Source organism: Panthera leo, chromosome A1, assembly GCF_018350215.1.
Source record: "Panthera leo isolate Ple1 chromosome A1, P.leo_Ple1_pat1.1, whole genome shotgun sequence".
NCBI lineage: Eukaryota > Metazoa > Chordata > Mammalia > Carnivora > Felidae > Panthera > Panthera leo.
Window position 1 is genome coordinate 105,357,463 of NC_056679.1, and position 27,215 is coordinate 105,384,677.

The 27,215-nt window shown below is 39.5% G+C and overlaps 1 protein-coding gene across 1 annotated transcript in view; it reads left to right on the forward strand.

The window, feature by feature from the left end:
• Nucleotides 1-27,215, forward strand: part of CCDC192 (coiled-coil domain containing 192) — a 213,125-nt gene that overhangs the window by 116,633 nt on the left and 69,277 nt on the right. The window lies entirely within an intron of this gene.

Sequence of the window (27,215 nt, forward strand, 5' to 3'; positions counted from 1 at the left end):
GAGTTTCCCAGTTTCTATTTCTTTGCTTTCATGCCCCCATTTCTAGATCTTTCTCCCTGTCCTGTTCTGTGTTGTTCTATGGCCTACAAGAACTCTGGTGGACTATTAGTAATTGCATATGTACTTGGACAGATCCTGCAACAGGCAATGATTACATTTCTAATAGTGAAATTTTATATCTGAAGCCACTAGCATAACCAGGTCATCCCTGTATACCTCAAAGTCTTATTTTCAAAACAGATTAAACAACTTAATGGAGTAGTAGAAATTTAAAAGTTGTGGTGGATAAGAACGGTGTTTTTAGGAACAGGTGTCACAGACTACCAAGCAAACTCTCAAAAACAACTAACCTGTGCTTTAAATATAATGGAGGCCTAGTCCCAGCCAGATTAAGGGTTTGATTTAATTTAAAGCAGGTGTTGTTTTTGTTTTTTGGTGGGGGGGGGGTTGTTTTGTTTTGTTTTATTTTTTGGTATGTTCACCCTACCCTGTAAGGGTGTCTGTTCTTCCCCAGGTCATTCTAAGTAAGCCAGTGGATTTTTTATGCACAGTGCTAGACTGGATTTCCTTCTTACAGAGACAAAGGTTGGGGAGGAAAGGCTGTGTGGCAGACAAGTGAGATGTTTGGGAACACAGCAGGATGTGGATGGCGTGGCTACTCTTTGTGCATTCATGGTGGCAGACTGCCGGGCCACCAGGCCAACAGTGCCCTATGTTTGCTCCTTTGTTGTTTCGTGCCATGCAGTGCCAGCAATATTCTGCCAGCTGATACCGTCAGCAGGTGCCCCTAAAATACCAAGTAGGCCTGGGAAGGCAGGAGAAAGTAATGTTTGCGGTCACATAGGGCCTCGTGCCATCATTTCACAGGGCATTGGCTTTTGTTGTTTGTTTATTATTTTTAAACCAAAGGGTGCCACCCTATTCTTTGTGGTTCTTTGAAGACAGCAAGATTCCACTGCCTTTCTCTGTTCTTAAGGGTTATGTGTAGAAGGTAAATAACCCCAAGATACTAAGAGGGAGCTGGACTGACTTGAAAAGACCACTTTTGGAATAAAACAAGTGAATGACAACATCCAAGCAAAGCAGAAAAGAAGTTTTCACTTTAAGGAATAGCCACTATCTACGCTATGGCACCTGTCTAGGACCTCTTGGTGTAGCAAGTGTGTTATTCCTCAGGGAAGCATGGTGTTCGCACACAGATCATAAGAAAGATTGCATTCAGCATCCGGCTGTGATAAGGAGATGGAAGTCATTGTGTATACGACCAGCAGACTCTTCCTATCTACCTACATGTTTCAGCCTTGTTCTGTTGGTGAAAAACACCACAGTGCAAAATAAGAGCATCCTGTGGGCTTATCTGTGACTTCTACTAGAGAGGTAATCGCTTGAGGTTGAAAGCAATTTTAACCATCCACAGTTTAACTCCATTTCCATGTTTACTTCAAAATACTGGGTCTATGGAATGGAGTCAATTTTCAGTCAAAACCTGCTCTATCAAAGGATAGTCCCCCTCACCCCATTTGAATTTCATCAAATGAACAGTTCAGAGAGAAGAAATGGTTTAGATAAAAGAATGCAATGGAGTATTTGGGACAACTTACCCAATGTAAATTGTCCCCAAGGAAGAACGATGTTCTTGTATATTTTATATGGAACAAGCTTGTTAACTTAGAATCTCATCATTTCTTTTAATCTGAAAGTAACCAGGGATATTTAATTTCATTCAATCAGTCAAACATATCTTCATGTACTCAACACCTATGGATGGGTCATGGATTGTGGAACCATTCTGGAGAGGGTTGAGGACTGAGTGGGAGATGTCAAGTACAAACAGTAAGTGTGGGCCTGTCAAGAAATTTGATTGTGGAAGAAAATAGAAGGTGACAGGTGGAGGGAGATGTGGAATGAATAAGATGGTTCATTTGTTAATTTGTTTTTAAGAAAGGGAAATACTATCCATATTTGTAGCTGTTAAGGATGACCCTACAGAGGGATTGTCTGAAGATGTGGGAGAAGGAGCATGGGAGACAGCAAGAGTCCCTGTGAAGGTTGGAGGAGATGGGATCCATAGCATATAAAGGCAATAGGAGGGATGAGCTATGTACAGATGGAGGGCACCTCTTCCTCTGTGACTGCAAGGTAAGGAGGGAGGAACGGATGCCAAAGCAAGTAACCGTGGACTTTGGGACCTGAATTTGAGGCACCTCCTGTCTCAGTTGTTTCCCTAAGTGAGTTTTTTCTTTTCTCTGTGTAACAGATGAGCAAAGACATCTGTGGAGAGTGAGAGTAGGTCAATCTGTTTAGGAGATTTGTGACTAGTAATGAGGGCCTAACCTAGCCACTGTTGGAAATGAGAGCAAGCTGCAGAAAGGGCTCTGAAGGATTGTTAGGCTATTTTGAGAACTCACTGATACTAGAAACCAAGACTATGGAGTGTCATTAAAATGAAAGGTGGGGAGGTTCTTCTCCCACAGAACTCAGCAGCACGAATGTTGGTCCCAGAGGGACAAGGACCAAGGGAAGCATGGGATGATGGAGGAAAGGTGTGGAGGATACTGAGAAGACAGGTAAAGTGACAGGACATGAAGCCACACTCATCTGAGTTCAGGGAGGTAGGATTTGCAATCATCTGTGCACTCAATCCCCTTACTTAACAAATAAGGAAACTGAGGCTTAGGGAGGTTATGTTTAACCTCTGATTTTCTGAAGATTGTCATCAAATCGTTATAATGCATTTCCCAGTTTCCTATATGAACTTTGTAATAAATGAGGATTTCATCGCTGAGTAACACCGTGGCTTCAAAGACATCAACAGATATGGAGAAGCGGCATGTAACAAAAGGAGATAAAACTATGAATCTTCCTAAATTTTAATATACAAAAAAATATGCTAAGTCAAGAGGGACATATATGTGGTATACATATTACCTATACAAAAGGCTTCCGTGTACCTCCATGTACATAGGGAGTACACTGTGCATCTGAAATTAACACTCTAGCTACTTTCACTAGGATATAGCCTCTGTACAGGCCAAGACTTTGTCTTATCTACAACGGTATCCCAGAACCTGGAACCGAACCTGGATGAGTAGGCATTCCAATATCTGTTGAATGAGCAAATACATTAAATAAAGCTGAGTCTTCCCCTTGACCTCCTATAGATACCTTCAAGTCAAAATGGGTCTCACTTTGTACTCATTCTCACCTCCCCACACCTCCACCCCCACAAAAGAATCTGCTATTTCTCTGTGTTAGTTATTTCAAGTAATGATGTTGCCATCTACCTAGTCAACAAAAGTGACAAAACAGCGAAATACCAGTGAACCACCCCGTCTGCCATGCCTCATTTCTAGGACTACCTGGTTCCTATGCCCTGTCAATGTTATCTTGGAAAAAGTTTGATCAACACTTTCCCCTTCCGGCATTCCCACAGTCCTGTTCTGTGCAGGCCTTCATCATTTCTCAATTTGATTATTGCATTGCTCCTATATTTAGGTTCACTGACCCAAATTTTCCCCCCTGCTGGTCCAGTGTTATTTCCAAATAACCATTCACTGACTAAAAATAGGATCCATTATTTTCTACAGAATACATTTTCTTAGTGTGGCCTTTAAGAGTTTTCAAACTCTAACCCATTGCTACACTTTGGGTTTTGTCTCTTTCCATTTTGCACTTGTGCGGTACAGAACTGACCCATATTTTCATAATTGTATGCCTTTTCTTGTACGGCTTGCTCTGTTGAGAATTCTTTGCCTTCTACCCCGTATGATAAAATCATAATTATTCTTCACATTTTCCAACCATTATTAATTCATCTTCCAACGAACTTTGTCACTTGAATTTCATGCAGTAACTAATTAGATAATGTTTTATGGCTGATGGTATTGCTCAAAAAAAAAAAAAGAAACAACCCTACTTTTAAAAGATATATAACAATAGTAGTCATAAAAGATTAAGAGAAAATGGCAAATCAAAATTAAAATTAATATTTAAACCCAGAATAATGGACATAAAATACTAGCAGATAGGATATTTGACTTTATAATTAGATTTCAATAAGACAAAAACTCTTTCATATACTTCCTGTTGGCAAAATATACAAGTTTGAATTAAAAAACAGGATGGGGTGCCTAGCTGGCTCAGTCAGAAGAGCATGTGACTCTTGATCACACAGTCATGAGTTCGAGCCCCACAATGGGTGCAGAGATTACTTAAATGAAGAAACTCAAACTTAAAAAAAAAAAAATAAAAAACAAGATAGGCTAGGAGATGGGCACTCTTAAATAGTTTGCAAGAATGTAAGTTGGTATATGCTTTGAGAAAGGAAAATTAACACCCTTAAAATGTTTTGATGCAGATATCAACTCCGTTTATGAAATTGCCCCTTGATGGGCCCCAAGTGTCTAACTCCTCAATTGTCCCCATGTTTTCCTTATTAGAAATTGAGATTCAGACAGGAATGGGGTCTTAATGGGAATGGTAAGTGCTTCAGTAAATAAATCTTGGTTGTGTGCCGTGGATTTGTTGTTTCTGGACAATGTAGTTTATGTTTCAAGAAAAAAAAAAAAAAAAAAGGTAAAAGGCCCATTAAGGGTTCAAGTGAATAAGTTATCCACAGCCAGAACATTTGTAGTGGCTGGTCAGGAAACATGAAACAGGATTTGTCTTCAGGCAACCTGCGTGAATACCTATGTGCTGACCATATTTGTGAAGATTTATAAGAAGCCAGGGGGAAACTAAAGATGCTCCTTCCACGGTATGCTTTTCAGTGGAAGCAGCAAAGGGTAGTTTGGAGAGTAGTTTCCTCAACCCTCAAATCCCCCATGAAAAATACATGAGCTAAAAGAGTGTGCTTTCTATACAAACAGGCTTAGACCAGTGTCCTGGCCAAAGATATCATCTGGATTACTGTCCCCAAAGTCTCTAAACTAGAAATTGTGGACCCAGTACTAAGGCTCAAAAGGACCTGAGTTTGACATCTTCATCAAAGGGTCAAATCATAGGAAGTAGGAGAAGTGACAGAGGGAAGTCTGACCTTTTTGGTTGTGTTTTATTTTTAACTTGACTTGCACAGAACACAGGGGCTTTCACTTAGAAGGAAAACATGTATCAGTGTAATTGGTTTTCCTTTACTAACTTGACTGTAAAATAAAACAAATCTCTTTTATTCTTTTCTATTCTAAGTGGATCGTCTTCTCATACATTTGATGGCTGAAGTGCTCAGTGATTGCTCAATCACCTCACCCTGGCTTCTGAGCACAGGCCTGATTCTTTCTTGTGATTACAGACCAGGAAACATTTCTAGGTCCTGTAGTAAACCCTCAACATGGCCGCACACTCCCAGTCCTTTGTTTTGAGGCTCATCACACAACTTCACAACAGGTGGGCTGTAGAAGAGTTCAGTCATCATCCAAGTGGACAGTGAACTCCAAATCCCCTAGCTCCCAGAGGGGGTTTCCATTTCCAGACTTTCCTTTTCTTTGTCCACATTTACCACACATCTTTTGGCTATCCAGCACCTGAACTCACCTCCATTAGCCTTCATCCTTTCTTCCTGAGAAACCTCAGGTGCTTTCTTTCCTGGAGTCAATCTGGCATAGCAATTAAAAGTCTAGACCTTGAGCTAGCCTTCTGGGGTTGAAAACCCATCCCTGCCACTTAGTAGGTATGACTCTTAAACCTAAACTCTGCCACTCACTTTAGACAGTCTTCTGTGCCTCAGGTTCCTCAAGTGCAAAAAAAAGGATGATTACAGAAGTGTCTCTACCATGGAGAATTCTTAGGAGGTTCTCATGAGTTAATATATGTAAAAGGCTTAGGATAGTACCTGGCAGAGAAAATAATGAAGAGATGTCAACTCTCATTATTACTTCAGAGACACTTAGTTCATCCTGGGAGGAAAGGCAGTATCCATTGTTTAAACTGCAGTAACTCCAGTTATGTAACTTTCACATGGAATATACAATAGGGGCAATTTAACACCTACCCAGAGATAAAGGCTTCTGGATAAACATTAGAAACCCTTCTCGACATCTTGCATTGAATTGAGTTGAAATCAGTTAAGTATACATTACCCTACTGTGCCCTAGTGCTATAGACAGAATTTCTAGCTACAATTTCACCTGCATGCCCTTCCAGTTCAGCCACAGCCCGTAGTGGCTGGATACTGACTGAATCAGGCTCATTGCTGGGGGCCCACTCCGATCTAGGGAAGTCACAAAGAGTCCAGCCAGCCCATGGTATACAATTAATTTATACTCGACTTGGTTTATATACACATAAGACCCATGAGGGGCGGGGAGACATAGAAAGTGGAGCGAGTGGAAACAAATCTTCAGGTTCTCAGCATACATTTTTCTAAAGCCAGTCCTGTTTCCCAGACTCAATCACTTGATAGCTCAGGGTTTCCTAGGCTAAAGAAATTGCTTGTGAAGAAGACACTGTCAACACAGACTCAGAAAATTCAAATAAGACCGTTCAAATCTTGAGTGAAAACAAGACCACTTGGATTTATCATACTTGGCCAGATTTCTGCACTTACTCAGATCAGGACCTGGGAAACAGCAACAACAAAAGGAAAAACAAAGGGAGGAGAGTTTATCTGCCTTTTGTGATTACATCTGCCAAGTGACTGTGAGCAGTTGTTTATGGCTTTAAGGACAGTTGTACAATAAAGGCCTTATTGATTATACAGTTTGGGATCAGTGCTGTCACCTAAACTTGCCACTTCTGTGCATGTGGTTTTGTGATCACATTTAATCTCTTTGTCTTTAGCACTTGTGGAGCCTTGAAGAACATCATATACAATCGGCGAGGTTATGCTGTGAACAAGGACGCCGAGCTAAAGGGCATGTGGGGACTAACTTCCAGTTATATTCTGCTTATCTGAGCACCTTGGCTCAGGAAAGGAACCTTCTAGAGGAAAGCATACTTTAAAAAAATTCATTCAGGGGCTCCTGGGTGGCTCAGTCATTTTAACATCCAACTTCAGTTTGGGTCATGATCTCGTGATCCATGAGTTCAAGCCCTGCATCAGGCTCTGTGCTGACAGCTCAGAGCTTGGAGCCTGCTTCGGATTCTGTGTCTCCCTCCCTCCCTGCCCTTCCCCTGCTCACTCTCTGTCTCTCTCTCTCAAAAATAAATAAACATTAAAAAAGTTTTAAAAATCCATTCAAAGATACTCCATCAGCTGATGCACAAAGATGCATCTCCCTCCGTAGGCATCTTTATTTATCTCCCACACAGGTAGGTACTCCATGGTACGCAGCAGCAACCTTGGGGGACATTTTGCACTGCTCAGAATTCTGATCCCCTTACCTACAATGGGGGAATTCTCCAGTACATAGATCTTCAAGAGAAATGGAGCCCACCAAGCACAGCAGGCCAGATAACTTTCCAGGCCCCCCTGCAGCCTGGGTGAAGTAATATGACAAATCACATGCACATTTCCTGTACTGTGAACGGGGGGTTGGAGATGCACAGAAAAGGGCAGGGAGAATTCCTCAGAGCAGGAGCAAAGTCCAGTTTCCAAAGAAGCAGAGGCAAAAGTAGCAGGAGCTGTAGGATGCATTCAACAGCCAGTGCCACAGTAAAGGCTCTGTAAGAGGGGCGCTGCCTACGACTCTAGCCTAGTACTGCCAGTGAGTTTGGTTGTTGTGCTGGCTGCTGCAAAGCCTCCCTAGTGTCCAGGTTGTTTCACAGTCTGATTTTCTCCAAGTTTCTCAGTAGTAAGCTTTTTGTATTTACATTGGTTCTCAATGGTTTACAAATAAGATTGTTGAGCGGGGATCAGGATGGGGAGTGCTTTGATGCTGGTACATCCATCGTATCGAGCTAAAAATTATACTAGATGGGGTGCTTGGGTGGTTCAGTTGGTTAAGCATCCGATTTTAGCTCAGATCATGATCTCGTGGTTCACGAGTTTGAGCCCTGTGTCAGGCTCTGTACTGACAGCTCAGAGCCTGGAGCCTGCTTTGGATTCTGTGTCTCCCTGTCCCTCCCTCCCTCCTTCTCTCTCTTTCCTTCTCTCTCTCTGTCACACACACACACACACACACACACACACACACACACACACACAAATAAACATTAAAAAAAATTTTAAATATATCCTAGAAATGTTATCAGACAGGACTCTACCTTTCTACCACCACACACATAGGCATCCCTACTTCTTCTGGGCCAACACTTACCTGGTTTGGGAGCTAATCCTCACCCACCATCTCAGGAATCTTAGAAATTCAACTATTCATTATTTTCTGGTAAATTTAAACCATTCCTCTCAACTACATCCTTTCTGTCAACATTTGCATATGACCACAAAGCTCCTGGTTAAATAAAATGATTTGCCTTGAGCCCACATGACTAAGCTAACGATCTATCCCACAATTTACCCACTGGAGTGCCAGAATACTAGGTGTTCCAAAAATGGGTTCCCGGTGTGCCATGAGATATTGAAGGTTACAAAGATTTGTGATAATACTTGTTTGTAAATTAGAATCTCTAAGAGTAGGACACAAGATGCCCGTTTTAAACTTTTTCTTCCAGAACTCAATGTAATTTGTAAGTCTAGAGAGTTAGGTCTTCCTTCATTTCTGGAAATTTCTCTACATTTTACCTCAAATACCTCACATATTTCAACAATGACCTCAAATATAAAATTTACCTCTCTTGTCCTTCTTTTGGAAACCATCTTAGACTTAGAGATTCCTCTCTGTACTCTATGTCTCTTAAAAGTCTTCCATATGTTCTATCTCTTCACTTCTGTAGATTCTCATGATTTTCCCCTAGATTGCCCACAAATGTCCTAGATCTTTTATCTGCTTTATCTATTCTCTGGTTTAACCCATACATTTTTTGATGATTTTTATTTCCAAATTTTTACCTGTTTTTTTTTTTCATACTTGTTCTTTTTTCCCCATAATGCCTTATTCTTGATTTTTAAAATTATTTTTGGACATTAAAACCCTTTCAGATTCCTCCGTTATTAAGAGTTTCTAGGTATGGTTCTTCTGTTGGTTGTGTATGCTGACACTCTCCTTCTTTCTCACTGCAGGGAGTCAACTTCTGTGCTTTGTAATTTTAGACTGTGAGCTTATCTTTAGTGGGGATTGTTTCCATGGGAGCTCCTAATACACTGTTCCAAGTTTGCCTCTCTTCATGCTTCATTAATTCTGAACCATTTTTAAAATACATTTTTGGCTAATGGTTTCTGTATGACAAGATAAATACGAATCAGAACCACAAGCCATACACAACATGGATTTGAGATGTAAATTTCTCCAGGATGTCTTTCCTGCATTCTTGAGATGTCCCTGAGTTGATGAGGGATGTATTTTTACCCATTTTTGCCAAATTAAAAATCTCTTCCTAGCTTGGCTTGCATGCAGGAGAAGGGCAACCCTATCCCAGCCCCTTTTAGGCAGAAGGCCTACAGGGTTGACTCCCATTCCTAAATGACCATGAAAACTGCTACCCCTAAGGCTGATGTCTGCTTACAATACCCCTGTAATCTGCTTCATTTCCACTCTTATTCAAGATTACTTGCTTTGAGTTTCCATTGCATTTTTAATAACCAGATAGTTCACATTTCTCCTTTGGGGCTTTTACATAAGTGTTTGGATCTATAATATATTGTTTTGTGTTACCATACAGTTTGTGTGGGAAGGGTGTCTCCCCAGATCAATCCAATCTGTCATCTTGATCAACAGTCTCGACTCACATTTTTAACAGACTCACTAGGTAAATCTTACACACACTAGAGCTTGAAAATCACAACATTATGGAATCCAAAACTTTCCTTTTCCCCACTCTCCCACTCTCTCCACTTCACAAATACATAACCAATCACTCAGATTCAATTTACTTCCTAAATATTCTTGTCTTTCAGTCCCCAATTTACTGGAACAACTGAAATGCTTTTATAACTGAAATTCCTTCATCTAAATATTCTCTCGTGAAACTGTACCCACCTTATATGACCAGGGTGATCTATCTATAGCATGTATTTCTCCAAGCCTAAAATTCTTCCATTTCCTGCAAGATAAAGGCCAAACTTCCTAGAACCATATAAAAGATCTTCTATTTTCTAGGCTATATGTCTCCTGCTTTTTATCTTGAACTTGACCTCATGAGGTTTCCTATATAGACAATATTTATGAATACTAGTCTTATGTATACTGGAATGACCTTGTCCTGTACCTCTTTCTCTCTAATCTATCCAATACATGTTTTAAGATTCAGGTCATGCAATATTTCACCTAGGAAACTGTCTTTGACCCCCTCCACCAAGGGAGGGCTAAGGACCCCCTCCGACTCTATACATGCTCTGCCACAAAATATTACACTAGATGTTAATGTACTCGTCTCTCTCACAAGACAAAGAGCTTCCAAAGAGAAGGGATTATGCTTTACCTTTCCATTCCCAAAATCTGCCTCAGAGGCTGGCACCTAACACAGTGTTTATTGAACAAAACTAAATTATTGAGAATCACAGAAAAACAGCTCTTTCTAATGAGCTGGATTCTCTCTTAAATTTTTATCTGATTTGGAATGTTTAACCTGGTCAGAAAAACATAGCCTCAAAAGTCTTCATCTAAGAAGTTTTTTAGTAGATTATGTGCTTGGAAAATTGGGATCAGGCCAGTAGAAATTTTCAACTCTTGTTGATATGCTCTCTTGGCTCTGCCAGGTTGATAGAAATAGCATTTCTAGTATAATTCCTTATCTAATTTACAGTTTTTCCCCATTTACTCTATCATAGAAAATAGTAATAACAGTCCTATTGAAAAATAAAGCAATTGAGAAAATTAATAAAGAAATAATTAGATACAATAGATATTTTATCTCCTTAAAAATATGCACAGTGTGACTCCAGTTTGTGATATTATAGAAAAAAAAACCTGAAATAACACAAATGAGCCAAGACTTGATAGTAACTACATTCCACATCAAACCTTTTTAGACTACATTACATTCCTCTTTTTCATATACTGGAATACCTTGGAGTACTTTGAGGTCCTATAAAATTTTCCACCCATAATGGACAAAATTAGGCTACCTCTTAAAAATCTTTGAGATATTTTATGCTGCAAAAATGACAATTCCTTTTCAGCTGTGTGTGTGTGTGTGTGTGTGTGTGTGTGTCTGTGTTAAGTGCTCACAGGGATTATCAAGGAACTTAAAGCATTTAATAAGCACGAGTTACCTTTTTTAAACATCTTGAGTTACTTTTACACAAGAAATATAAAATATGACTTTACAGATAAAAAAAAGATTTTCTTGAAGTATCCTTTTTATTGTCTCTGTTCCCCATCTCATTTTGAACATTTGAGGCTCGGAGGTTTTAATCAGGATGAGTTAATTCATCCATATGTAAACCCTGAGGTAGTTTAAAAATTTCCATTTGTCATTAGAGAAAGTGAACACCAGGCACTCGCCTCACATTACTGTGTTGTTGACAGAATTGAGAACAGGACTTAGAATGTTCCTGCTAGAACTCTTTGAAGCTTATGAAAGTCATTGAAATAACTTTGAATAATGCAATGAGTGTGAAAGCAGGGATGGGAACTTTCCTTACTTTTGTGACCTGAAAAGAGTTCTAAAGGACTCAGGGGTAAGAAATAAGGATCAGAAAAACTGAGGTTTTTTGTTTTTTTTTCCAAGTCAGAGAGAGAAGGAGTGCTGGAACTTCGAATGGCTTGGTTGAAGTGTGGCATTGTGATTACAATCTCTTCACATGTACCCTAAGGAAGGAAGCTGATATACTCCACAAATTCTTTAACTGCACTGCCATATCATAGTATTATTCCCAGAACCTGATACTCCTTTGCTCCAATTAATTCCTTTCTTTCTACAGCTGAAATTAGTCATCTATGAAAAAAATAGCAGACATGTTACATAGACCAAGCCTGCATAGACCAAGCCTCCCACATGTGCAACTTTCTGGAGTTTTCTCCGTCTTTCTGGAGTTTTTCTGCTGTTTTCCCCTTTTTCCCAACTCACACTCATGCCTGCGTCATGCATACAACACACATATGTCCTTAGGACACTCATACTGTCTTTGTAAACAGCACCTGGCTCTTGTCTGTAGATATCCCTCTAGTTGACCATTATAGATGTGCACATCAGAACCAACCAAAGCTTAAAAGCTGGATTACCCAACCTACTTCCAAATTCTCTCAAATTTTGATTGAGTAGACCTGGAAAGAAACTTGAGCTGAGCTCAACAACTTCTCAGGTGGATTTGATGTGCAGATGTCAAAGTATAAAACAGGAGGTGAAGTCTTAACAGCCCCCTTCTGCAAGGTCAGTGAAGGAAAAAGAGCAACTCATCACTGACTTGGCTTCTCTGATAATAACCTTCTCCTGTGTGTTTCTTTTCTTTTTTATTTTTTAATGTTTATTTATTTTTGAGAGACAGAGAGAGTGTGTGTGTGAGCAGGTGAGGGGCAGAGTGAGACAGGGAGACAGAGAATCAGAGTAAGTCTCCAGGATCTGAGCTGTCAGCACAGACCCCAACACCGGGCTCAAACCCACAAACTATGAGATCATGACCTGAGCTGAAGTCAGACACTTAACCGAGTGAGCCACCCAGGTGCCCCTATGCGTTTCTTTTCTAACAACAACTGATATGTATCAACTTTTACCCATTTCTTAGGCTATTGCTTTCTTGAATTATGTATGCTTAGTGACTCCAGGCCCGTTTGTCTGCCAGGGGAATTTTCCATTTCCTAGTAAAAAAATTGTAAGTCATAATGATACTAGTATAGACCTTTCCTTCATAAAAAAAAAAAAAAAAAAAAAAGACCCAATGTCAGACATAAAAGGAGTGATTTTAGGATTGGAAAGGATTCGATTTCTAATTTTAGAGATCTATTATAGAAATTGCCTTACCAAAATACTTTGTAAGACCTGAGATGGCTTCTCAGTGTCTTCTCACTTTAGAACCACTGTAGTTTGTTGACAATAAAAACAAAAGTAAACATTTTTTTGGAGACAAAAATGCAATCTGTAATGAAAAGATGAAAAGTTTCAGTCACCTAGGAAAGGCAAGTATTATAATTATTGTATAGCTATGATCACTATTTCAAGAAATGTCTTTCATACAAGACCCAAGAAGTGTAAGCAACCCATGTGTCCATCAACAGATGAATGGACAAACCAAATTTGATATTGACATACAATGGACTATTATTCAGCCCTAAAAAGGAAGGAGTCCCACATTGGTCATGGAGCCTACTTAAAAGAAAAAAAAAAGGGGAGGAAATCCTGTCACATGCTAAAACATGGACGAACCTTGAGGACACTAGACTAAGTGATATAAGTCACCAAAAGATACATATTATATGTTTCCATTTATACGAGGTATGAGAGTAGTCAAATTTACAAAAAAGAAAGTAGAATGGTGGTTTCCAGGGTCTGAAAAGATGGTGAGCTGTTATTTAATAGGTGCAGAGTCTCAATTTTTCCAGAAAAAAAATTTCTACGGGTTGGTTGCACAACAAGGTACATACACTACTGAACAGTACACTTAGAAATGGTTTTATGGTAAATTTCATGCCATACGTTTTTGCAGTAATTAAAAATTTTTAAAAAAATATCTTCAGTGGAAAAGCCTAGACTCAGTAATTGATATTGTCAGTTGACATAAGGCACTATAGAATTGAAATTAAAGGAAGGAGAAGTCAGCTTAGACTCTGATACATGATATGTGAGCAAAATTAGGAAGCATATTATTTATCTATTCATTCTTTCAGACTGTCAAAAAGATTTATTTCTTGTGTATCTCCTGAACTTTAGTTTTATAGAAGTTTGTCTGGCTCCAGGTCAGCCTCATTCTTACCTGGGGGTGGGGATCAGATTCAGTCCAAGGTGTCCCAAGTATATATTTTTCTGGGGTCCTGACATTTTCAAATCTTAATGGTTTCCTATCAGTACAACATTGTTCCTATTATCACTAACAATGACCTGAAAGTTCCTCTCTAAAGCAGAACTGATCAAATATGGCTCCTGAACGTTTTCTGGGTCAGGACTAGAATAGACAACTCACCATTTGTATACCTTGGGACACCTTCAACCTGTTCCCGATTAACAACTCATCTGATTACTCTAAATCTTGCAGTCTCAGACTCTGGGAAGTTGTGACACCACTAGTCACTAGCAAGACATGAGGCAAAGTGGCTTTAAGCCCAGTCCACATATTCCCCTCCCTACCCATTATCCTTGCATATCTGAGATGCAGGTATGTTGATGGGAACAGGCTTGGAAGTCTACCAGATAGGACTCTGAAATCTAATCAAAGATTTCTGTTTGAGAGTTCAGATTCAGGTACTGTCTTTTCACTGCTAGGTTTCTTAATGGAAGCAGAGAAAGTATTTTGCTAAAGACTGAAATGAGAGTAACAGATTCTTAAGTCCAACAAAACCAAGCAATGATCTATATTTGATGACTTGTTTTATGACAAGGACGTTTGTCTAGACTTGTTAAAATATGCAATATGAAACTTGCTAATATCCACATAGCAAGAGTTTACATAATCACCACACCTTTGCCTCCCTCTCTGACTTTCTACATATGATTCACAAGCATCTAATATTTCCTTTACTGGGTATGCCTTTACAACTCTGTCTTGCACACATATAACCCAATTCACACATAAGGTCAGATTCTGAAATTAATCTTTTGTTCTAAGGAATATTGAAAAGAACCATAAATAAATCTAAATATCTTTGTCTCTCTACCTGTGAAATATGGCTTCATGACATAGACGAGACAGCTTCTCTAAATAGTGAAGAAGGACAAGATAAAAATTTTTAACTAAAGTCACAGCTGGAACATTGTGTATGAGGAATGAAACTAGATTTAGGTTGCAAATACTGCTTAATGTTGAGACCATTTCCCCGGGTCTGTGAAAAGATCCCTCCACAGAACAGGACTGACACTTTTCAGTACGGAAGTCTTCGGATGTGGCAAACCACTGCTATTTCTTCTTCCATCTTTAAAGGTTTATGGTGCATTGCCTCAGTGGTGAAGGGGCAGGAATTGCAGGAAAACCCTGAGAGAGATACTAAGCTAACATTGTCAGATTGAAAGGTTTTCTCTGAGAAAAGAAAATAGAGATTTTGTTGCACTATTGGAAATGAGTTTTGTGTGTGTGGGATCAAATGGACACAGTCTACAATGTCACCATTACTAGATAAAATGTCACCTATTATGCATGCCTCCTCAGTAGACATTCATCAGATAGCATGAATGTGAACAGAATTGGAGAGGAGACTACAAAATGTCTTTGCAGTCAGACTACCAGAGTGACCTTGCCCTGCAAATCACGGGCAAAGGAACTTCAAGATAGTTCGGTTTTAGTCACTGGGTTATAGTTATAGGTGTTGTCAAGACTGTATGTTTGTAATTTATATGATTACCAACTGTTTTCTTTGCTTTGTATCTCCAGCATCTTGAGGAACTTGGTTTTTCTAACTGAAGGCCAAGACACTGTTTTAGTGATCCTTGCTATGCTGTCGGAGTCTTTCTTATAATATGACCTCCTCTTTATAACAGTGACTGGGTGAGAAGAAACTGAGACGAGGAAAATCAAGAAAAGAGAATTTTTAGAGTAGCAGTATCAACTGAACTGCTAAACACTATCTTATGTTCTAGATAAAAGTAGTTGGTGTCAACATAGGCAAGACTTTCTATCATTGGTTCTGGTCTGTGGGTCAGTAGTGCTAGATGTGTGTGACTTCCCACCATCTGCTTCATGAATTTATTCCATTCACTTGAATTTATATTGCCCAATTAGTCTAATATTCAAGTGAACCCTTTTTTTTTTTAAATGAAAGAGTCAGAAAGGTAAATCACATCTTGAGCAAGGATCCAAGTTCAATGCTTTAATTTCTGGTGATTTCTCCACACATATTTCAATGTCCTTGATCAAACTAAGTGTCAAACATTGTTAACAACAAACCTAATTGGACGCTTCAAAGTTTCTTAGGGGAAAACTTGGCTTGAGATTTTTGACTCTTATGCAACCACTTTTGTTTCTAGACATACACCACATTAAAGCAACTGAAAAGTTGAAGAATAGGGGTGCCTGGTGGCTCAGTCGGTTGAGTGTCCAACTCATTATCAGCTCAAGTTGTGATCTTGTGGTCATATGATTGAGCCCTGCATTGGGCTCTGTGCTGAGCATGGAACTTGCTTAGGATTCTCTCTCCCTCTCTCCCTCTGCCCTTTCCTTGCTCATGCTCACATTCTCTCGAAAGAAAGAAAGAAAGAAAGAAAGAAAGAAAGAAAGAAAGAAAGAAAGAAAAGAAAGAAAGAAAGAAAAGAAAGAAAGGAAAGAAAGAAAGAAAGAAAAGAGGGGCATCTGGGTGGCTCAGTGCGTTGAGTGGATGACTCTGGGTTTTGGTTCAGGTCATGATTCCAGGGTCATGGGATCAAGCCCTGTGTTGGTCTCCATGCTGAGCATGGAGCCTGCTTGATGTTCTATCACTCTCTCTCTTTCTTTCTCTCTCTCTCTCTCTCTCTCTCTCTCCTTTTGCCCTTTTCGGCTGCTAAAATAAAAATATAAAAAAGAAAAGAAAAAAAATTAAAGAATAGACAAATTACTTATTTAATTGCAGCTATATAATACTCAACTAACAGATATTACTGTAAGGACTTATGTTCGATAATTAATTTTTAAGAACCACTAGCTCAGAAGTTCTCAGAGTAAAGATTCTAAGATAATAATAGCAGTAACAATATCAACTAATGTCATGCCACTCAACAACGTACAAAACACTCAGCCATGCACTCACTTTATTAGTTTTAACATTGTTATACATGAAATCAAGTCCATTTAACTTTACATTTTTTTTTCAACGTTTTTTATTTATTTTTGGGACAGAGAGAGAGACAGAGCATGAACGGGGGAGGGGCAGAGAGAGAGGGAGACACAGAATCAGAAACAGGCTCCAGGCTCCGAGCCATCAGCCCAGAGCCTGACGCGGGGCTCGAACTCATGGACCGCGAGATCGTGACCTGGCTGAAGTCGGACGCTTAACCGACTGCGCCATCCAGGCGCCCCGAAGTCCATTTAACTTTAAACTTACAAGTTTATGCTGTAAAAAATGTGTTAATTCTGCATTCAGAGAGCAGTTTTTTGAATATGGTATTTCATGGGAAAAATACATATTGCAGAAAGCTTCCCACTTTGCTGCTTTCTCTATTTTCTTACACACTGTACAAAGCTTGATCATGCTATATGAGAATCATTTATCCTCTTATGACTATTCTCCTTTCCTCTATTTAGAGTTCCTTATCATTTTCGTCAGTTATCTTAAGGGCCAACTCTTACACTCACTGAGCTTGTATCCCCTGTCATTTCTCTGCTTTCCAGGCAGAGTGGGATTTCTGAAGGAGAGATTTACTGAGAAGGTTAACTTAATTAGGTTCTCTTTACCACACCAGAAAACCCTTCAAGGTGATTTAAGCACCTTGGTGCTTCAGCATCTTAATTTTCCAGTCTTCAAACACATGTCTTTGCTTTATGATTCAGGGTAAGTCATATATGGCCAATAGCTGCCAATTTCCGCTCAGAAGGCTGCCTTAGTCAAGTTCAAAAGGAGTTTTGGGCACAGAACAGAATGAAAGAAAACAAAAACAAGCATGTGCCCTATTATAAAGTCATTGCAGAGAAAAACATTTTCATAATTTTTATAATCATGTTGGAAGAGCTTGGCAGCACTTTCACAAGGCAGACATGGGAATTCTTTCCCCCCCACCTATATATTCTGTACTCTGGCTTCTGTTCTCTTCCACCCACGTCACTTTCTATAGCAGTTTGCCAGTGATACCAATACCTGTAGAGGTGGGGCTGAGAAAGTCAAATTGCTTCATGTACAGCTTTGGCCCTTTGGGTTCTCTCTGTCCCCGGGGAAGATTGGACTGGAAAACAGCTTCCTAGGAGGCTCTGTTAGGTGTGACAAGGCACTTCTCTCTCTGTTCTCAGGGTGTGATTTGAGACTGTAAGACCAAAAATCGGATTTGGGCTTTACCAAGCACCGACTACACTTTCTTTTTGAGAAAGACCTTGTGAACACTCAGTTTTATTTTGTGCTGTGCTCAGCCAGTATGAAAATTTATTTATTGAATTATTGCACTGTAGGTTCTTCCTTTCTCAAAACTCTTGGTTGCCAGCCTGATTAATGTTTACTGGGTAAGAATGATAAGGCAGGGTTACACTCACACAAAAAAGAGCTTACAGGTAGGCAGCACCCCTTAATCTTAGGAGTGAGTTTGTTTGACTGAGTACAGATATTCTAATGCTGTATGAGGGCAAGTTTCTCTTATGGGTCCAGCTTCTTGTTTCTTTGAAGTGAAAGGGATCTCAATTATCTAACAACTCTGCTTTCTTTTCTTTTTTTAAAAAATATTTAATGTTTATTTATTTTTGAGAGAGAGAGAGACAGAGCACAAGTTGGGGAGGGGAAGAGAGAGAGAGAGAGAGAGAGAGAGAGAGGGAGAAACCAAAGTGGGCTCGGTTCTGAGCTCTCAGCACAGAGCCCTATGTGGGGCTCAAACTCACAAACTGTGAGATCATGATCTGAGCTCAAGTTGGATGCCCAACCGACTGAGCCACCCAGGGACCCGTAACAATTCTGCTTTCTGTCAAATGTAACCCCAATATGTACTGTATAGAGTGACCTGAATCCAGTCCTTTATAGCTCTCTGTGTGACAAGAGACTTAAGGTAAAGTACCTGCCTAAATAACTGCTATTTTTGACGCTGGGATCTTATACCTTGGGGGTTTTAGTTACTGCTCCAAGTTTCAATCATATACTCATTTCACTGCCCTTCAGCTTGTATGGCTAAGGAGCAACATGATATAGTGGGAAAACACACACACACACACACACACACACACACACACACACACACACACTGAAATGAGGAGTCAGAGAATCTGACTTTGAGTCTTGTCTCTTGCAGTTTTATTAGCTATGATACTGGCCAAATCATGTCATTTTTCTCTGCTTATACTCCCACATCTTTAAAATGCTAGGGTTGGGCAATTTGGTTTCAAAGACTGTACTCAATTCTGTGTCATGTAGGATTCAGTGATTCTATCTGATTTCCTAAATTGTGCTAAGGGGTCAGCCCATGTCTCAAAGCTTCATGATCAGAAACTGAACACTTCTTACTTTAAGAAATGGATTTAGGGCACCTGGGTGGCTCAGCCGGTTAAGCGGCCGACTTCGGCTCAGGTCATGATCTCGCAGTCTGTGAGTTCGAGCCCCGCGTCAGGCTCTGTGCTGACGGCTCAGAGCCTGGAGCCTGTTTCAGATTCTGTGTCTCCCTCTCTCTGACCCTCCCCTGTTAAGGCTCTGTCTCTCCCTGTCTCAAAAATAAATAAAACATTAAAAAAAATTTAAAAATAAAAAAATATTTATTAAAAAAAAAAAAGAAATGGACTTATAGAATATAAAATGCCATCTCATTTACACAGTTCACAATGTAGGACCCTTAGTATGATATTGAGGCATTCATGGCATAGGAATGGAAGGGACAGTCTAAAGCTGGACTGCTCAGATTTGAACTGTGAGTCACCATTTGACTTTGGGAAAGTTACTTAAAGATCTATGTACTTCAGGGTTTACATTTAAACAGGGAATTGATAATAGTTCTACTTCACTGGTTTGCTACAAAAAAAGAAATTAAGTAGTAATGTATAAATGTATCAACTTCTCAGAACTATGCCTGGCTTATTATACATGGTAAGCATTAGCTTCTCTCTTGAACATTCTCAGTAAGTCTGTGTACTACATGCAAGGAGGGGTAGCTTATGGTCCTTGGCAAAATTTTCAACTGTTGGACAGTTCTATTGTTAGACATGTCTACCTTATCATTGGATTTCATTTCAAGTGTAAGTTCTCTCTTTATCTTGTATTAATTTGTTACTTGTCTTACATAAACACGTGCACAGGCATTTCTGGAAACTAGGACATCTACTGGCAAACTTTGCCTCTGTCTCTAAGAATTATTTATCCCATAGAGGGAAAGAACTGAGACTTGGCTCCAACTATAGGTAAACTCTTCTGTAGTGACTCAAGATGTTTGTCTAATTAATTACTGGGATTTTGTTTTCTTTTTATTACAACTTCCAAATCCTCTGGGAGTAGGAAACAGAAATAAAATTTATTTCTATAGCATGCTTTAACACAAAATAAGCTATTCAGATGGGAGGAATACTTTAGAGAACTGTAAAGTGTCAGCTATGATTTCCCAAGTCTGACTATGTTTCATGTTGGTCATGAAACATCAACAGCGGTTACGTGGGGCCGGACTCTTGGTCAAGGCTGAGATGAGGCCTAAAGGTTTGTGTATTAACTAATCCCCGTAACCTTGTTAAATGAATGGAGACTATGCTCTGTTTCGCATTTGTGATTGGTCTTTCATTCAAGGTGTTTTGTAAATAAGTTTCATCTGATCTACTCTTTGTCACTTCAGATGACCTAACAAAATGGTCACAATCACCAGGATCAATCCAAGATCCTTTTATGAAAGACACTAAGAGAGCTCAGAGCAACACCTGGCACAGACAGCCCTTAGTTGGGTTCATTACACCTTTCCTTTATTTCTTAGGTTCTCTAGTGATATCATAGCAATCCATGTTATAAGTGCCTCACCATCACACTTCAGCATCACTCTTTTATAACCAAGTCTGTTTTGTTGCCTTTCTACTTCCACTAAGTAGAGCCACTCACACTCAGTGTCACTAACAAAGTTAGCTTTAAGTAACTTAAAAATTAATGGTGCTATTGATTAGTGAAGCTTTATGCTACCACTGAGAAGAAAAATCAGTCTTTGGAATCAAAAGAACTCAGTTCAAGTCAAGTTAGCTACTTACTAAGAGATTATGGTTACCATGATCTACTCAAGTTCTCCTGGGTCCTCAATTCTCTTACCTACAAAACAGAGACAAGATCATAGATAACAATTAGGTTTCATCAATGAGCAGTGGCTGCTGGGAGTGTGGATTAAGGATTGTGAAGTCACTGATGCAAACTGGGGTGAAAAAATCCCCAAAGTGAGGGCCTGCCATGGAGTAGAAAGGAAACTACAAGGCACCTATTTGCCATTCCTAGACTTCTAAAATATTTACCTAAGGATGGCATAAATACAAAACAAGAAATGTAAAATTGATTTTTTAAGCCGAGTTGTACCCAAAAGCTACTATCATCACTTTAATTCGTTTTGTTATTAACAATGGGCTATTATAGAAAAGACATGAAAGGGGAAATCTGCTTCTATGTTCTGTATTCAAACCAAATTCTCTTTTATGTTCTTGGTAGTGAGCATTTTATCAGTGGCCTCTGGAGACAAAACCTGTCTTTGTTATCTCTGCTAAGTAACGAAGGGGACTTAATGGGGTGGATTTCAGACAAGGTGGGAAGAAGCTATGCTCCGGCAAGCCTGACATAGATGCCACAGGCAGCAAGAGGTAGGGCTTTAGAAAGCTGCTCACATCATTCCACCAAGGCAGCCACCTACTCTGCCAGGCATCCGGCCAGCTCTGGCAGTGGAATGGATCAAGGTTATTTGCATATCTGTTTTCAGGACATTAAGTTTTGTCTACCCATCCAAAGTGAGGAGAAGATCACTGCAATTATGCAGAAAGCTTGCTTTAGAAGAAGAAAGAAGAGGAAGTGGAGGAAGATGGGGAAGGAGAAAGAAAAGAAGACAAATCTTGAAAGAGAAGAAGACAAATCTTGCTCTTGTTAAAGAACAAATTTCATTTTCTAAAGTGTGACAAAGACCTCTTTAGAAAGGATACCTTAGTGTTTTTAGTGGAGGGTCGAGAGTTTCCCTGATGTGTTTCAAGGAATAACGACAAAAGAGAAAGACCTATCTACTACTTTGCAACTATAGAACTGGATACTGTCATTTGTATGCTATGTCAATGACTCTCCACCAGCTATGTGACATGGGATTAGGGACCTGGAAATGTCATAAGCCCAGCCCAATTTCTCATGGCCAATAGTTGACAAAGCCTGGGCTTAGAATCTGAGGCCACAGTTCAAAGTATGTGCAAAGACCAAGAAATTTTAAACAATGCTGGCAACTTTGTGATGAAACTCATCTATAAATAGTTCCCTGATGATTTCTAATTCCCGATGACTTGGTATAATGCAAGCTATTCAGCAATGTGATATGGATAGATATTTCCTTTTCAAAACATTGCACAAATACATGATTTCCTCCTTCTGTCCGCCCTGTAGGAGAAGTAGGAAAAGAGCAAGGTAATAGGAATTTACCTCCAAGCTATAAAGCCTTCCTGTCCTTTCAGTAATCATGGACAGGAGTTCCTAGTTACTAAGGAGACAATAACAGACTCAATTACATTCAAGTACAACACTTGGGTTGCCTGGCTAAAGAATGCCAAAAAAGCAAAGGAAAATATTATCATTGCTGAAATCATTTGATGTCTATGACTAATAAAAAACATGTTGGCAAACTGAATTTTTAGAAATGCCCAAAGGGCTTGGTTAGATCTATGAATTAATAGCATACAGCAGTTCTGTCTGGAGAAAAGAAAAAAAAAAAAAGACAAAGTTGTTAAACTCTTTTAACAACTGGTTTGAACAACCAAAAGATCCCAATAGAACAAATCAAGGTTCTTTATTCAATTTTTTGTTTAAATCTAAACTTCCCTTCCCCTTTCCATTATAGCTAAATAATAAAGTTTGCACATTTTGGGTCACATTATCCTGAATAAGGATATCCTTGAATAAGGATAATATCCTTGAATAAGGTCCCCACAGGCCTTTTTTGGCCTTCCTACAGAACATCTCACAAATTCCAGAGCTGTTTTTAAGGGATCCCTGAAAACTGTACCCATCTCAGAGACTTTGAGGGCTGAGGTATCCATTCATAAATGTGCTGTGCCCCTAAGAGACTGGAGGAAGCCAGAGGTGGAAAGAATTGGGGGTAAGCCAGACCTCTAATTACCTCCCGACCCAGGTCCCAGAGTTTACCATGGGCCTGCCTGAAGATGTTCATCCAGTCTCTGCTTGATCATTCCCAGAGCAGGAGGCCTTTGCCAGGACCCATCCTACCTTGTTATGAATGCAGCCCTGATTATTGGAGGGTGCTTTCTCACGTTGTGCCAAAATCTGCCTCCTCTTGACTTCTTTACTTATTGTTCCCCAGGTATCTCTAAAATAATACTGTTTAACTCAACTTCCTCTCCTCTTGAATAGTACCTTAGATCACTGAAGTCACATGTCATGACTCCCCTGTATACTGTCTTCTCCAAACTAAATATCCTCACTTACTTTTTCAGATCATAAGGCAAATATACAAATATCATAACAATAATAAAGGCAAAACATACAATCACCATAAGAGGAAGATAAAAAGGTGGTCTGAAAATTTGATTTTTTTTAAGGAATGAAGTTTTTTTAACTGAAAAGGTGAAATGTTTAACTGATATTGAGAAGCATTATGTCTTTCCACTGACACATATTCATCAAGTCACTCTATCCACCAATTCATCCTGTCAAAACAGAAATGTAGCTTGATAAAGACTTTTTCTTGGTGACACCATGCCAGCCCCTGTTGGCCACCTCACCGAGTCTTTCCAAGTTACATTTAGTTTTTGCTTAGGTTTATTTACTATCAATGCCTACTTTGAGAAAAGTTTCAAAAAATAATACTTATCTGCATATGAATCATTGCAAAATGATTTCAGAATGTGAATACCATCTATTAAGAATTAAGGGAGAACCCAGCAAACCATCAGAATCTTAGAGGAGAACACAGGAAGCAAGCTCTTTGACTTTGACCACAGCAACTTCTTACTCAACATGTCTCCAGAGGCAAGGGAAACAAAAGCAAAAATGAACTATTGGGACCTCATCAAGATAAGAAGCTTCTGTACAGTGAAGGAAACAATTAACAAAATTAAAAGGCAACCAAAAGAATGGGAGAAAATATTTGCAATGAAATATTGGATAAAGGCTTAATATCCAAAATCTATAAAGAACTTATCAAACTCAACACCAAAAAAAAAAAAAAAAAATTCAGTGAAGAAATGGGCAGAGGACCTGAATAGACACTTTTCCAAAGAAGACATGGTGGCTAACAGACCCATGAAAAGATACTCAAGACCACTCATCATCAGGGAAATACAGATCAAAACCATAATGAGATACCATCTCACACCTGTCAGAATGACTAAAATTAACAACTCAGGAAACAACAGATGTTGGTGAGGAACTGTTTTTACCCTGTTGGTAGGAATGCAAACTGGTGCAGTCCCTTTGGCAGAGAGGATGGAGGTTCTCCAAAAGATAAAAATATAACCACCCTATGACCCAGCAACTGTACTACTAGGTATTTATCCAAAGAATACAAAAATGCTGATTTGAAGGGGAACGTGCACCCCAATGTTTATAGCAGCATTACCAACAACAGCCAAACTATGGAAAGAGCCCAAATGTCCATCACCTGATGAACGGATAAAGAAGATATGATAGACACACACACACACACACACACACACACACACACACACACACACACAGGAATATTACTAGTAATCAAAAAGAATGAAATCTTGCCATTTGCAATAATGTGGATGGAACAAGAGTATATTATGCTAAGTGAATTAAGTCGGAGAAAGACAAGCATGCTATGATTTCACTCAAAGGTGGAATTTAAGAAGCAAAATGTGAAAATAGGGGAAGGGAAGGAAAAGTAAAATAAGATAAAAACAGGGAGGCAAACCATAACAGAGTCTTAACAATAGAGAACAAGCTGAGGGTTGCTGGAGAGGAGGTGGGTGGGGAATGGACTAAATGGGCAATGGTTTGTGCACTTGTTGGGATAAGCACTGGGTGTTGTATCTAAGTGATGAATGCCTAAATTCTACTCCTGAAGCCAATACTACATTATATGTTAACTAACTTGAATTTAAAAAAAAGAAGTTTTCCAGTAGGACAGAGACCAATTTGGCAACAGTGGAAATCCATTCATTAGCACAACCTTTACTTTCTTTCTATGTTATATATCTTCAAAGTGTTGCTTCTCATTACCTCCCAAGAAAACCACCTGCAATTCTTATTAGAGGATTTGTGGTGTGTTTTTTTTTGTTTTGTTTTGTTTTCTTTGGTGGGGAGGGAGCGAGGGGGGGCACAAAATAAAACAACCTAAAGTGATAAAAAAAAAAAAAAGAATTAAGGGAGAAGCAATGTGATGAAATGAAATCTTTTCTTCTTACTCCTCTCAGTATTTCCTTATAGAAAATTCCAAGCACGGAAAAGTTGAAGGACTTTTACAGTAAACATCTATATACTTAATAACTAGATTAAATTACCGTTTTGCTAACTCTGATTTGTCACTTGTCTATTGGTTACTCTTTCTATCCATCACCCTAACTTTTTTATATAGGTCAGTGTAAGGTACATTCACCCTCACACTTAATCTCTAATGTGTCAGCACGCATGCCATTATTGGTTATTTTCTGACACTTTTTTTTAAGTTTATTTATTTTGAGAGAGAGAGCATGTGCGCTGTGAAAGAGTGCGGGGGAGGGGAGGAAAGAGAGGTTAGAGAGAATTCCAAGCAGGCTCCCCACTGTTAGCACAGAGCTGGATGTGGCACTTGGTCCCACGAACCAAGAGATCATGACCTGAGCCAAAATCAAGAGTCAGATGTCTCAACAACTGAGCCACCCACGTGCCCCTTTTTCTGACACTTTCAGTTAACACTGTCTTCAGAATCCCTTTGCCATTCTTTCCCTCATTTCCTTTACTTTCTCACTTTCAACATCATTCCTCCCACTTTCTAGCTCCTAAGTTCTAAATGATAAAAACAAAGGGTGAAAAATCTGAGCATGGAACAGTCCTGAAGCAGCATCAGGACAGGATGTAGAAAATCACACAGGGCCTCAGAGGCATTATCGCCCCAGACTTGCAATGGATGAGGTCCTCATGAACAAACAGAAACCAACTGATAAGATAGGGAGGTAACAATGAACATGCCAACCTAATAACTTACTATGGGAAACACAGCTATCAAATACCCAGACATTTCTTGATCAGCTCAGTTTCTCCCTGAACTAACCCTAAGGGTGGGCCAGATGGTGAAGGCTTTTGATGAACAGACTCAGAGGCATGGAAGTAGTTAGAAGCTGTGAGTGCCATGGAGCCTTATCAGCAATGATGTTTCAACAACTGGACAGCATCATGACAGACACCAAAAGGGTGCTTCATAATTAGCATAATGGAATGAGTCTGTGATTACTAACTACACTCTAGGAGAACTGCTGAACCAACCAGGAGCTCATGCTGTGGATCAGGGCACCTCTCAACTGAACCGTGCTGGGGAACCATGCCAGATTCTACCCTTCCAAATCCCTAGAAGTTCCATGACTACCATGCTCATTTGAATAACACATTCTGTCTTAGCCATATGTATGTCATTAATTCAGCTTTCATGAAATCCTAATCCTGCTTCAGCCTAAAAGACGATCTGTCTTTAAAATGGGGGGTTTAGGGGGTGGCTGGGTGGCTCAGTCCATTGAGTGTCCACCTCTTGATTTCAGCCCAGGTCATGATCATAGGGTTGTGGGATCAAGCTCTGTGTTGGGTTCCAGGCTCAGCGTGAAGCCTGCTTGAGATTCTTTCTCTCTTTTTTTATCTCTTTGCCCGTCTCCCCAGCTCACTCTCTAAAAAAATGAATGAATGAATGAATGAATGAAATGGGATGTCCATGACTATCTAATCCCATATTCGAAAAACTGATTTTACTGGTTTCACTCTCAAAAAAAAAAAAAAAAAAGGGAGCCATTCCCAGCCATTCCCTACCACCTGATGTTTTCTATGTGAAGTTTTCCTTGGTGTGCAAAAGCCATTCTTTTCCTCTATCTCAAGATTTAGGTCTGATAAGAAATGTTAGTCATTTATTTTCTGGGATTCCTAATTACCAGTCCATTCAGACTTGGCAAAGTGAGCCCGTCAGTGGAAAGATAGCATCACCCAAGTGCAAATACGAAACTTTTCACAATAGATGGCTTCTCTGTAGTGACAGCTACATCTGGTTTTGACAAATCAAATTCATTTTGCCACCCATAAAAGGAGTAGTCATAAAGTCTCAAGGTGAACCCTTGGGTTAGGTAACACCTTCCTAAAGTAGTTCTTTCAAAGGTTTAGATGTCATCAATCAGATTA